Here is a 12,955-nt window from a genome sequence, read left to right as displayed (position 1 = left end):
GGATCCTAGATCTGAGGACCCTAGGATAATGAACTGTGAAAAGGCAGACGCCCAACCAACTGAGCCACACAGGTGCCCTGTGCAGTTGGTTCTTTTAGCTGATTAGGCTTAAAGGGATTCCATATATATTAGTAAAGAGAACATGGATAGTCTATGGTATGATGTAGCAATGGAGATATGCAAAATACAAACTTTGGGCACCCTAATCACACACTTACAGGAGGCAAGACTGTGGGTGACTGTGTACATAAGGCTCTCAATTTGTTTCTTAAACAAACGAATAAATTTATATTGCCTAATTATAGGTTTCCTATGGTCATATGAGAGAGTAAGAAAAAACTCAAGCCTGCAGAATATGCAGACATCACCCAAAAATACATAATTGCAGCACTATGTTCCTTTTCTGGGATATTCCTGAAAGAACACAAAAAAGTGGTAAATTCTTTTCCAGTGGGCAGAACTTCTAGCAGTACACCTAATTGTTTATTTTGCTTTGGAGAAATGGCCAGACATGTGATTATTTGTTGATTGTTATGCTATAGCCAATGGCTTGGCCAGGGATTTAGAAAGAACATGATTGGGAAATTGGCAATAAGGAGGTCTGGGAAAGAGGTATACAGATAGACTATTCTGAATGGGCAAACATTGTGAAGACATTTTTTTCCCTGTGGATATTAAGCAAAGGATGAACTCAGAAGGGAGTTCTGAGTTCTATTCTGTGGACACCAGTCACCCCATTTCCCCAGCTACCCATCACCACTCAACAGACCCATGAACAGAGAGACGATGGTGGCAGGGACAGAGGTTATGCATGATCTCAGCAACATGGACGTCCACTCACCATGGTAAACCTGAATGCAGCCACTGCTGAGAACCCAATCTGGCAGAAGCAGAGATCAACACTGAGTCTCTGATATGGCACAATTCCTTGGGGTATTCAGCTAGCTACTTGGTGGAAGGCTGATCACATTAGACCGTTCCATCTTAGAAAAGACAACATTTTGTTCTTACTGAAATAAACTTACTTACCTACTCTGGATATGTATTTGCCTTCCCTGAGTGCAGTACTTCTGCCCACACTGTCAAAGTACCACCCATGGTCTTACAGCATATCATATCCACTGACATGTATCCTTCTCATCAAGGAACTCACTTCAGAGTGATAGGGTCTAGGACCAGCTACCCCCAAGTGTGTCACTTTAACATATTGGATATTTGGGAATAAAGGAGTTTGAGGAAAAAAAAAAAACCAGAATCAGGAAGTTCACTCATACTCTACCCTCCACCTCACCCTAAAACAGGCCATAAAACCTCATATGAAAGATACCCTCCCAATATCCAGAAAAAGTAAACATATTTATCTCTGAACAAAAAGGGATACTGAGAAAAATCTGAGCAAACAAGACCTTTTATGTTTCCCCACATTTACTACAATTACTCCTACTCCTTAGCATATTTCTCCATGACTGCCCACTTTTCAAAAACCTATCATCAATATACTCAGGTCTGTTTCTCTGGGTCTTCATTTCTTTAAGGCTCCCAGGTTACATAAAATTTACATTAAGTAATTTGCATGATTTTCTCCTGTTAATCTTCCTTTAGAATATTCAGATCCAGGGGCACCTGGGTGACTCAGTCAGTCTGCCTTCAGCTCAGGTCATGATGTCAGGGTCTTCAGATTGAGCCTCATAACCACTGGGCTCCCTGGGGCCCATCAGTGGAGAGTCTGCTTCTCCCTCTCCTTTGGCTCCTCCCTGATACTCATGATCTTTCTCTCTCTAATAAATAAAATCTTAAAAAAATATTCATATCCAGCCAGAGGCCCTACAAGGGTCAAGGAAAACTTTTTTCTCCCCAATAACAGGAAATGAAGTACAGCACTGGTACAGCACTGGTGGGAATTCACTCATCTTACCATGTTTCCCACCATCCTAAAGTTGCTGGCTTATAGAATGGTAAAATGGGCTTTGAAAGACTCAGATGCAGTATCAGCTAGTGGTAATATCTCGTATAGCTGGGGCAAGGAGGATGCATATGCCATGAATCTGCATTCAATATGATACAGTTTCTCAGGTAGTCAAGATTCTTGGATTCAGGAATTAAAGGGTAGAAATGGGAGTGGCCCTGTTACTTATTAATCCTAGCAACCTACAAGCAAAGCTTTACTTCTTGTCCCTATGACCTATGCTTTTCTGGCCTAGAGATTTTTGTTCCAAAGGGAAGGATACTAGGGCACCTGGGTGGCTAGGTCAGTTAAGCATCTGCCTTCAGCTCAGGTCATGATCCTGGAGTCCTGCAGTTGAGCCCCATGTAGGGCTCCCTGCTCAGCTGGCAGTATGCTTCTCCCTCTGATTCTGCCTCTCCCCCTGCTTGTTTGGGTTTTTTTGAGAGGAAGGGACAGAAGGAGAGAAAAAAAAAATCTTTCTTTCTTAAGATTATATTTATTATTTATTTGATTTTTTAAAAAATATATTCTTAAAAATTTTTATTTATTTATTTGACAGAGATCACAAGTATGTAGAGAGGCAGACGGCGGGGTGGGGGGGGGAGCAGGTCCCCCATTGAGCAGAGAGCCTGGCGTGGGGCTCGACCCCAGGACCTTGAGATCATGACCTGAGCTGAAGGCAGAGGTCCAACCCACTAAGTCACCCAGGCTCAATTATTTTAATTTTAAAATTAATTTTTTAAAATTGATTTATTTATTTGAGATAGAGAGCACAAGCAGGGAATAAGGGCAGAGGGAGAGAGAGAAGCATACTCCCTGCTGAGCAGGGAGTCTGATATGGGGCTTGATCCCAGGACCCTGAGTTCATGACCTGAGCTGAAAGCAGACACTTAACCGACTGAGCTACCCAGGGGTCCCAAGATTATTTGAAAGAGAGTGCAAGTGAGAGTGAGAACATGAGTCGAGGGATAGATAAAAGAAGCAGAATCCCTGCTGAGCAGGGAATACCCCCAATGGGGGCTTGATCTCAGGACACTTAACTGACTGAGCCACCAAGACGCCCCTGGAGATTAGGATGGTTTAAGGAAATATATATGAATGCCAAGTTGACAGGAGATGAATTTATGATGTTAATTTTATGTGTCAAATTGGCTGAGCCACAGCACCCATATATTTGGTCAAGCATCAGCCTGGATGCAATTGTGAAGGTGTTTTTTGGAGGAGATCAACAACTAAATATACCATTAGTTATGTGGATTAACTTCTTTTGTGGGTGGGTCTTATCCAATTAGTTGAAAGTTTTGAGAGAGACCAGAGTGAGGTTTCTTAAGAGGAAATTTGGGGCACCTGGGTGGTTCAGTCTTTAAGTCTTTGCCTTCAACTCAGGTCATGATCCCAGGATCTTGGTATTGAACCCCACAACAGGCTTCCTGCTCAGTGGGAAGCCTGCTTCTCCCACTACCCCTCCTTTGTTCTCTCTGTTATGTCTCTCTCTGTCAAATAAATACATAAAATCTTGAAAAAAGGAAAAAAGGAAAGGAGGGAGAGAGGGAGGGAGGGAAGGTGGGAAGGAAATTCTGTCTCCAGCCTGGTATTGGATTAAAATCTGCAACTCTTCTTTGTCTCTAATCTACCAGCCTACCCTGCAGATTTTGGACTTGTCAATCTTCATAATTACATGAGTCAATTTCTAAAAGTAAATCTCTCTGTCCTTAATAAACTGGCCCTTTAGAAAAAAGGTTTGCTGATCTGTATCCTGGTCACATGGCCTATATCATGAAAATTGTCAGAGATTCCTAGTCAGAATAGTGTGATTTAAAATCTTCCTCATCGTATTTATTCTTACAAGATCTACTAGGAATGCTAACTTTGAAATGTAAACCCTAAGAAATATTTTTTGAAAATGCAAAACACATAGACAAATGGAATAGAACCCAGAAATAAACTTGCCTACAGCTCAAATGATTTCAACAGGAATACAAAGGCCATTCAATGGGGGAAAAGATAATCTATTCAACACACAGTGCTGGGAAAATTGAATATCCATATGCAAAACAATAATTTGTATAAAAGACCTAAACTTAAGAGCTAAAATTATAAATCTCATAGATAAAATCTTCATGACATTTGATTTGTCAAAGATTTCTTTGATGACACCAAAAGCACAGGAAACAAACAAAAAATAGATTAAATGGGAGTACATCAAATTTTAAAACCTCTGTGTATCAGTAATATGAAACAAAAACAAGCTTCACGATGGGGGAATATTTTCAAATCCTATATCTGATATATGATTAATATCTACAATATATAAGAATTCCTACAACTCAGCAACCACCACCACCAAATTACCCTGGTTAAGAAATGGTCAAAAGACTGGAATAAACATTTCTCCAAAGAAGATGAAGATAAACCAATCAGTAAAAGATCAGCATACAAGATACCACTTTACACCCTTTTGAGTGGTTATTGAATTAAAAAACAATAACAAAAACAGAATAACAAGTATTGGCAAGGATATAGAGAAATTAGAACCCTTGCACTTTGCAGTTAGAAAGGTAAAATGGTACATCTGCTATGGGAAACAGTGTTTCCTAAAAACAAAAGGACAGAATTACCAGATGTGGCATATATATGTAGTATATACATGCAACAGAATGTTATTCAGTTTTTTTGTTTTCGTTTTTCAACATTTCCTTATCAATTCAGGGTCTCTTCTGATTCCATACAAACTTTAGGATCATTTGCTCCAGCTCTTTGAAAAATACTGGTGAAATTTTGATCAGAATGGCATTGAAAGTATAGATTGCTCTAGGCAGTATAGACATTTTAACAATAATTCTTCTTCCAATTCAAGTGCATGGAATGGTCTTCCATCATTTTGTGTCTTCAATTTCTTTCACGAGTGTTCTTTAGTTCTTTGAGTACAGATCCTTTACCTCTTTGGTTAGGTTTATTCCCAGATATCTTGTGGTTCTTGGCGCTATAGTAAATGGAATTGATTCTCTAATTTCCCTTTTTGTATTTTCATTGTTAGTGTATAAGAAAGCTATTGATTTCTGTACATTGACTTTGTATCCTGCCACATTACTGAATAGCTGTATGAGTTCTAGTAGTTTGGGGGTGGAGTCTTTTGGGTTTTCCATATAAAGAATCATGTCATCTGTGAAGAGAGAGAGTTTGACTTCATTGCCAATTTGGATACCTTTTATTTCTCTTTGTTATCTGATTGCTGATGCTAGGACTTCTAATACTATGTTGAACAAGAGTGGTGAGAGTGGGCATCCTTGTCGTGTTCCTGATCTCAATGGGAAGGCTGTCAGCTTTTTCCCATTGAGGATGATATTTGCTGTGGGTCTTTCATAGATAGATTTGATGTTAAAACAACATTGAGATACCACTGGGGCACTTGGATGGCTCAGTGGATTAAACCTCTGCCTTTGGCTCAGGTCATGATCTCAGGGTCCTAGGATTGAGCCCCGCATCGGGCTCTCTACTCAGTGGGGAGCCTGCTTCCTCCTCCTCTCTCTCTCTCTCTCTGCCTGCCTCTCCACCTACTTGAAATTGAAATAAATAATATCTTTAAAAAAAGAGAGAGAGAGAGAGAGAGAGAGACCAACTTACGCCAGTTAGAATGGCCAAAATTAGCAAGACAGGAAACAACATGTGTTGAAGAGGATGTGGAGAAATGGGAACGCGCTTACACTGTTGGTGGGAATGCAACTTGGTGCAGCCACTTTTGAAAACAGTGTGGAGATTCCTCAAGAAATTAAAAAATAGAGCTTCCCTATGACCCTGCAATTGCACTCCTGGGTATTTACTTCAAAGATACAGAAGTCGTGAAAAGAAGGGCCATCTGTACCCCAATGTTTATAGCAGCAATGGCCATAGTCTCCAAACTGTGGAAAGAACCCAGATGCCCTTCAACGGATGAATGGATAAGGAAGATGTGGTCCATATACACTATGGAGTATTATGCCTCCATCAGAAAGGATGAATACCCAACTTTTGTAGCAGCATGGACGGGACTGGAAGAGATTATGCTGAGTGAAATAAGTCAAGCAGAGAGAGTCAATTATCATATGGTTTCACTTATTTGTGGAGCATAACAAATAGCATGGAGGACAAGGGGAGATGGAGAGGAGAAAGGAGTTGAGGGAAATTGGAAGGGGAGGTGAATCATGAGAGGATATGGACTCTGAAAAACAATCTGAGGGTTTCGAAGAGTCAGGGGGTGGGAGGTTGGGGGAGCCAGGTGGTGGGTATTAGAGAGGGCACAGATTGGATGGAGCACTGGGTGTGGTGCAAAAACAATGAATACTGTTACGCTGAAAAGAAATTTAAAAACAGAAAAAGAAATGGGCAAAAGTCATGAATAGATGTTTTTCCAAAGAAAACATCCAAATGGCCAACAGACACATGAAAAAATGCTGAACATTGCTTGGTATTAGGAAAATACAAATCAAAACCACAGTGAGAAACCACCCTATCAGAACGGCTGAAATTAACAAGTCAGGAAACAACAGATGTTGGTGAGGATACCGAGAAAGGGGAACCCTCCTACACTATTGGTGGAAATGCAAACTGCTGCAGCCACTCTGTAATACAGCATGGAGATTCCTCAAAAAGTTGAAAATAGAGCTACTCTACAATTCAGCAACTGCCCTACTAGGTATTAGTCTAATGGGTACAAAAATGTTGATTCCAAGGGTCACATGCAACCCAATGTTTAAAGCAGCACTATCAATAATAGTCACATTATGGAAAGAGCCCAAATGTCCATCGACTAATAAATGGATAAAGAAGATGTGATATATACATATATACAATGGAATATTCCTCAACAATCAAAAAGAATGGGGGCACCTGGAGGCTCAGTGGGTTAAACCTATGCCTTCAGCTCAGGTCATGATCTCAGGGTCCTGGGATCAAGCCCCGCATCAGGCTCTGTTCAGCGGGAGCCTGCTTCCTCCACCACTCTCTCTCTGCCTGCCTGTCTCCCTATTTGTGATCTTTCTCTCACTCTCTCTCTCTCTCTGTCAAATAAATAAATAAAAATAAATAATATTGAAAAAAACACAAATAAATTACTAGATTCCTTTTTTATGTAAAGATTTTATTTAATTAATTTTTTAATTTATAAATATTTATTTATTTGACACAGAGAGAAATCACAAGTAGGCAGAGAGATGGGAAGCAGGCTCCCCACTGAGGAGAGAGCCCGAAGCAGGCCTAGATTCAAGGATCCTGAGACCACGACCTGAGCAGAAGGCAGAGGCTTAACCCACTGAGCCACATAGGCATCCTATATAAAGATTTTATTTATTTATTTGACAAAGAGGGATACAGTGAGAGAGGGAACACAAGCAGCCGAAGTGGGAGAGGGAGAAGCAGGCTTTCTGCTGAGCAAGGAGCCCAATGCAGGGCTCGATCCTGAACCAGAGGCAGATGCTCAACAACGGAGCCACCAAGGCATCTCAAATTATTAGATTATTAGATTCCTGAAAATCAAGTCCAGATCCAAATTTTAAAAGTACTAAAAAATGTCAGTATATTATACATGTCCAAGGAAAACTGTTTTGGTTTTACTAAATACTTTATAAATTACTACTAAAACATATTTATCTTTTATCAACAATTCCGTTGATTACTAAAAATAAGTAATTTTTTTTTTTTTTGGTTCCCACTCCCCTGGCCTCAACCATTATTAGTCCATTGATCCATACCTATACTATATTCAAATCTGACTCCCCTCCCACTGAGATTCTGGTTCCTAACACCCTCACTATTCTTACCAGATATCAGGAATCTGGGCTCCCTGAAAGTTAATATGGTATCAAACTTGGCCTTCCAACTTCTGATGATAAAGGGCATGTTAAGCTATCCCTGATTCTTAGAGACAAATTTTAAACAAAATTAATAAGAAAAAAAATAAGTACATGTTTAAGCAAGAGATTCATTATTACACAATTCACAGGATACTCATGAAAATTTTCAGTGGGAAGGAGGAGGAAGGTTCAGTGTATTTCAATTTTCTGTGGAACTTCCATCAAAGCCAACACTTTCTGTACCCTGGAACTCTAACCCAATCAATGTCTTCCCTAAGAATCCCAACCTGGCTACCCTCTGCTAGGGTCACAAACACTACATTCCCAAATATGCTGTACTTTGCTCACTGTCCTGTAGCAGGCTGTCTGATTGCTTACCTTCTCTCTTTTCTGAATCTGCTCCCCACCAGAGCATAGATATTGTACCAACAATTCCACAAATGGGCTGGCAAAAAGTGAAGGTTCAATTACCATTATATAACCAATGATTCTCACTGCTGGGAAACACAATATACTTTAAAAAAGTAGAAGAAAACTGAAATACACTGGAAATCATTTGGTATATGTGACATCATTGCTAATAAGACCAGGACTAAGTATAATATAGTAAGTACACTTAGGAGAGGGTATCACTTGGCAAAACTAAGGGATAGAAGCAGCAGTGGCTCTGTGTTGCTAACAGATGGGCTGGGAAGAGTGCCATAATAACTGAACCTTGTTAGCAGGGCTGGCTCCTGGCTCACAGAATATGGAGCTCCAACCCCAAAGGTGAGAGCCTTACCTCTAGGGAACTAGCTACCTATGATACTATGATTTGGAACAAGAAATCCACCAGAAACCATCTAGAGCCACCCAGGGGGCACTTGGGTGGCTCTAGATGGTTAAGCATCTGCCCTCCAGCTCAGGTTATGATCCCATGGTGGTCCTGGGATCGAGAGCTGCATTGTGCTCCCCGCTCCACAGGGAGTCTGCTCCCCACCCCCACCACTTACACTCTCTCTGCCAAATAAATAGATAAAATCTTAAAAAAATAAAGAAATAAGGGTACCTGGGTTGCTCAGTGGGTTAAGCCTCTGCCTTTGGCTCAGGTCATGGTCTCAGGGTCCTGGGATCAAGCCCCCCCCCCCCATGGGGCTCTCTGCTTAGCAAGGAGCATGCTTCCCCCTCTCTTTATGACTGCCTCTCTGTCTACTTGTGTTCTCTCTGTCAAATAAATAAATAAAATCTTTTTTAAAAAAGTAAAGAAATATATAGTTGCTCTTCATCCCCCTTTCTGGCACAGAGCTCCTAAATTTCTTAGAATTTCTGTAATGAGATTGATAAAAATATTGTCTGTGATGTTAAAGAGGTAACATTGGAAGGCCAGGAAGGATGGGGGCTGGTTTGGTTGCCAGGAGGATCATGTGATTAGAAGGTTAGACTTTTCAGTCCCATCTTCCTAATGTTGTGGGAGGAGAGACAGTCTGGAAATAGAATCAATTTCCAATATCCAATGACTTAATAAATCACTCTTATATAATAAAACCTCCATAAAACCCCACAAAGATAGTGTTAGGAGAGCCTCCAGGCTATTGAAACAATGCTTCCATGTGCCACTGTGCTGGGCCCAAACTCCATGGGCAAATAAACTTCTGTGTTTGGGACCTCACGGTATGGGTCTTTTTATCTGGCTGTTGATTTCTATTCTTTATATCCTTTGTAATAAAATGGAAATTTAGTGAATAAACCGATTTTTTTAAAGATTTTATTTATTTATTTGACAGAGAAAGATCACAAGTAGGCAGAGAGAGAGAGGGAAGCAGGCTCCCCGCTGAGCAGAGAGCCCGATGCGAGACTCGATCCCAGGACCCCGAGATCATGACCTGAGCCAAAGGCAGTGGCTTAACCCACTGAGCCACCCAGGCGCCCCAATAAACTGATTTCTTGAGTCTTGTGAGTCAGTCTAGCAAATGAATCCAACCCAGGGAGGAGGTCATAGGAATCTCTGATGTATAGCCAGTTGGTAAGAAGCACAGGTGACAACCTGGAGATGGCAATCAGCATATGAATTAGAGCACAGTCTTGTGGGTCAGAATCTATAACCTGTGGAATCTGATCCTATATCTGCCGAGATGGTGTTGATGAAGTCCCAGAACCTAAGTCAGGTTCGGTGGGGAGCGGATGAAGGGGGGGGTGCAAGGCGCTAGCTCTTGCTTTGTCCTCAGCCAGCCTCCTGCTCCCTCATCAGTGTCAGAATGGAGTTGTATTATAGATTGCCCAGCTCATGCCCGAGAGTTGTTCAAGGTATGGGGCAAAACTCCCCACACAGTAAAAATGAATGCAGAGAATGTAATACTCAACATTCAGCAAGCATGAGTACCATTCTCTTCCAGCTCCCACACCAACAACAACTTCAGAACTCCACTGGTTAGGAGAGAAAGACACAGAGGTGGGGAAAGAGCTGGTGAACTTGTGGGCTTCCCTTCAAGTACTTCAAACATTTTTTTTTTTGTCTGAGCTTATTTTCTAACACATTCTCTGAAAAGAGTAAGGAAACAGAATCACAGCCAATTTAAGTGACTTACCTGTGTTCCCACACTTTTTTCTCCATTATTATCATAAAGTTAAGAAAATCACAAGCACATGCTAGTGAATCATCAAGGTTTAGATCCAGATGGTACTACAAATGTGGAAGATATTAAGATGCAAACTTCTGCATCCACTTTGGTCTTTCACAAAATTGTCTTCAAACTTGTTGCTTATTTAGTCTTAGAAGTTTTAGAAGCTGTTAACTTTTGGGACACCTGGGTGGCTCAGTGGGTTAAACTCTCTGACTTCAGCTCAGGTCATGATCCCACAGTCCTGGTATCAAGCCCCACATTGGGCTCTCTGCTCAGCCGGCAGCCTGCTTCCTCCTCTCTCTCTCTGCCTACCTCTTTGCCTACTCTCTCTCTGTCAAATAAATAAAATCTTAAAAAAAAAAAGAAGAAATTACTGAAGATTGTGAAGAGGGGCACCTGACTGGCTCAGTTAGTGGAGCACATGACTCTTGATCTTGGGGTTGTGAGTTCAAGTCCCACTTAAAAAAAATTAAAAAAGGAAGATGAAAGAACATGAAATGATAGGAAGGAATGTTAGAATAACTTATCACTTGTTTATAGGGAGGGTCACTGATTCAAAGGCTCAATCATTATTATTAGTTATGCAGGTGAAATCTTTGACCACTGAGCTCAGTTAATGACAGAAACTCCTGAAATAATTCCACTGAATGAAGATGTTCTGATAACATAAGGAAGAGTTCCAAAAATTGAGACATGATCTTGAAATGGTACTGTCTACCATTTAGTCAAAGAAGGAAAAATTAAAGGAAGACTTGGATAAATAAATAAAATAATATAATATTATTTTGAATAAACAAATAAAAAATTATGGAAGATTTGGAAAAAAGTGTTGGATAAATAGCAACAGATACTGCAATCTCTTAATGTACTACAAAACAAATTGAAGCATCATATAGTGACATTTTCTGAATTGAGAACTTTCAATAAGTTGATGATAAAAATATTTAAAAGAGGGTCGTCTAGCTGGCTTAATCAGTAGAGAACGTGACTTTTATTTTCCATCACTTCAAGCCCCATGTTGGAAGTAGAGCCTAATTTTAAAAAATGATTAAGGGGCCTTTGGGTGGCTCAGTCATTAAGGTTCTGCCTTGGGTGGTTCAGTCATTAAGGTTCTGCCTTGGGTGGCTCAGTCATTAAGGTTCTGCCTTCGCCTCAAGTCATGATCCCAGCAGGATCCTGGGATTGATCCCTAAATCCAGCTTCCTGTTCTGAGGGAAGCCTGCTTCTCTCTTTCCAACTCCCTCTGCTTGTGCTCCCTCTCTCACTGTCTGTCAATTAAATAAATTAAATTTTAAAAAACTAAAAAAAAATTTAAAAATGATTACAAGAATAGGAGATACTCTTGATTACTTTGAGTGTATAGAAGACCATTTTCCTCTACCCAACAGAAATGTTAAAAAGAAAAAAAAATTCAAGAATCAACTGCATAGGAGCACCTGGCTGGCTCATATGGAGTGTGAAACTCTTGATCTTGGGGTCAGGGGTTTAAGTCCTATGGTAGGTGTAGAGATTACTAAGAAATAAATAAACTTAAAAAAAAATCAACTGCACAGTTGACAGCACTGTGAAATGTTACAGATTCATATAAATAGATGTTCCACATTATCTGCATCAAAATTTGTGATTCCATTTGGCTGTCTTATATTGAACTGCCCTTACTTAATGGAATTGCCTGGAGACATGCAGAAGAGCCAACCCAGATAAGATTGGAAACATTCCATCAGTGAAAGGATGGTCTCTTTTTCACAAAGTACTTAAAGAATCCTATCATTCAAGGATAATGGAAGTCCTGAACTACTTGGATAAAGAACATATTTGTAAATCAAAGCACATACGCAATCTTCCTTTTATCATTAAAATGAAATGTGCCACAGAGGCACCTGGCTGGCTCAGACAGTAGAGCATGTGACTCTTGATTGCTGGGTTGTAAATTCAAGCGCTATTTTGGGTGGACACGTTACAGAAAAGTGAAATCTTAGGGGCGCCTGGGTGGCTTAGTTGATTAAAAGTCTAATTTGGGTCAGGTCATGGTTCCAGAGTCCTAAGATCCAGCCCTGCATCAGAGTCCCCGTTCAGCAGAGAACCAGCTTCTCTCTCTCTGCTTGTGTGCACTTTCTCTGTCAAATAAATAAGTAAAATTTTTTCTTTAAAATATTATTAATTTTATTTATGTATTTGACAGAGAGAGACATAGCAAAAGAGAGAACCTAAGTGGGATAGTGGGAGAAGGAAAAGCAGACTTCCCACTGAGCAGGGACCCTGGGATCATGACCTGAGCAGAAGGCAGATGTTTAATGACTGAGCCATCCAGGCACCCCATAAATAAAATATAAATAAATAAACCTTAAATAAAACGTATTGCCACAACTATTATTTATTTTAAATTATTTTGAAATGGTTCTCTCTCATTCAGTTAGCGCTTTAGAATTTTAAACGATATGGACAAGAATGCAAGTAAAAATATTCTAGTCTTAATCATTATAAGATACTTAATTTACCTTCATGCAATATTTTTTGAAATTCTTTAATTTATGATGTTGCTAATGTAATATTTTCCATTTAAATTTCAACAGTTTTTAATG

General features: G+C 40.0%; 1 pseudogene; it reads left to right on the top strand.

Moving 5' to 3' along the window:
- The window catches only part of LOC123389280, a 102,596-nt pseudogene that overhangs the window by 6,553 nt on the left and 83,088 nt on the right, over nucleotides 1-12,955 (top strand).

The sequence above is a fragment of the Mustela putorius genome, unplaced genomic scaffold (assembly GCF_011764305.1).
Source record: "Mustela putorius furo isolate JIRA1106 unplaced genomic scaffold, ASM1176430v1.1 tig00003972_pilon_pilon_pilon, whole genome shotgun sequence".
NCBI classification, from domain to species: domain Eukaryota; kingdom Metazoa; phylum Chordata; class Mammalia; order Carnivora; family Mustelidae; genus Mustela; species Mustela putorius.
The sequence above is the reverse complement of the archived record's forward strand: the minus strand, read 5'-3'. Positions and strand labels throughout refer to the sequence as shown.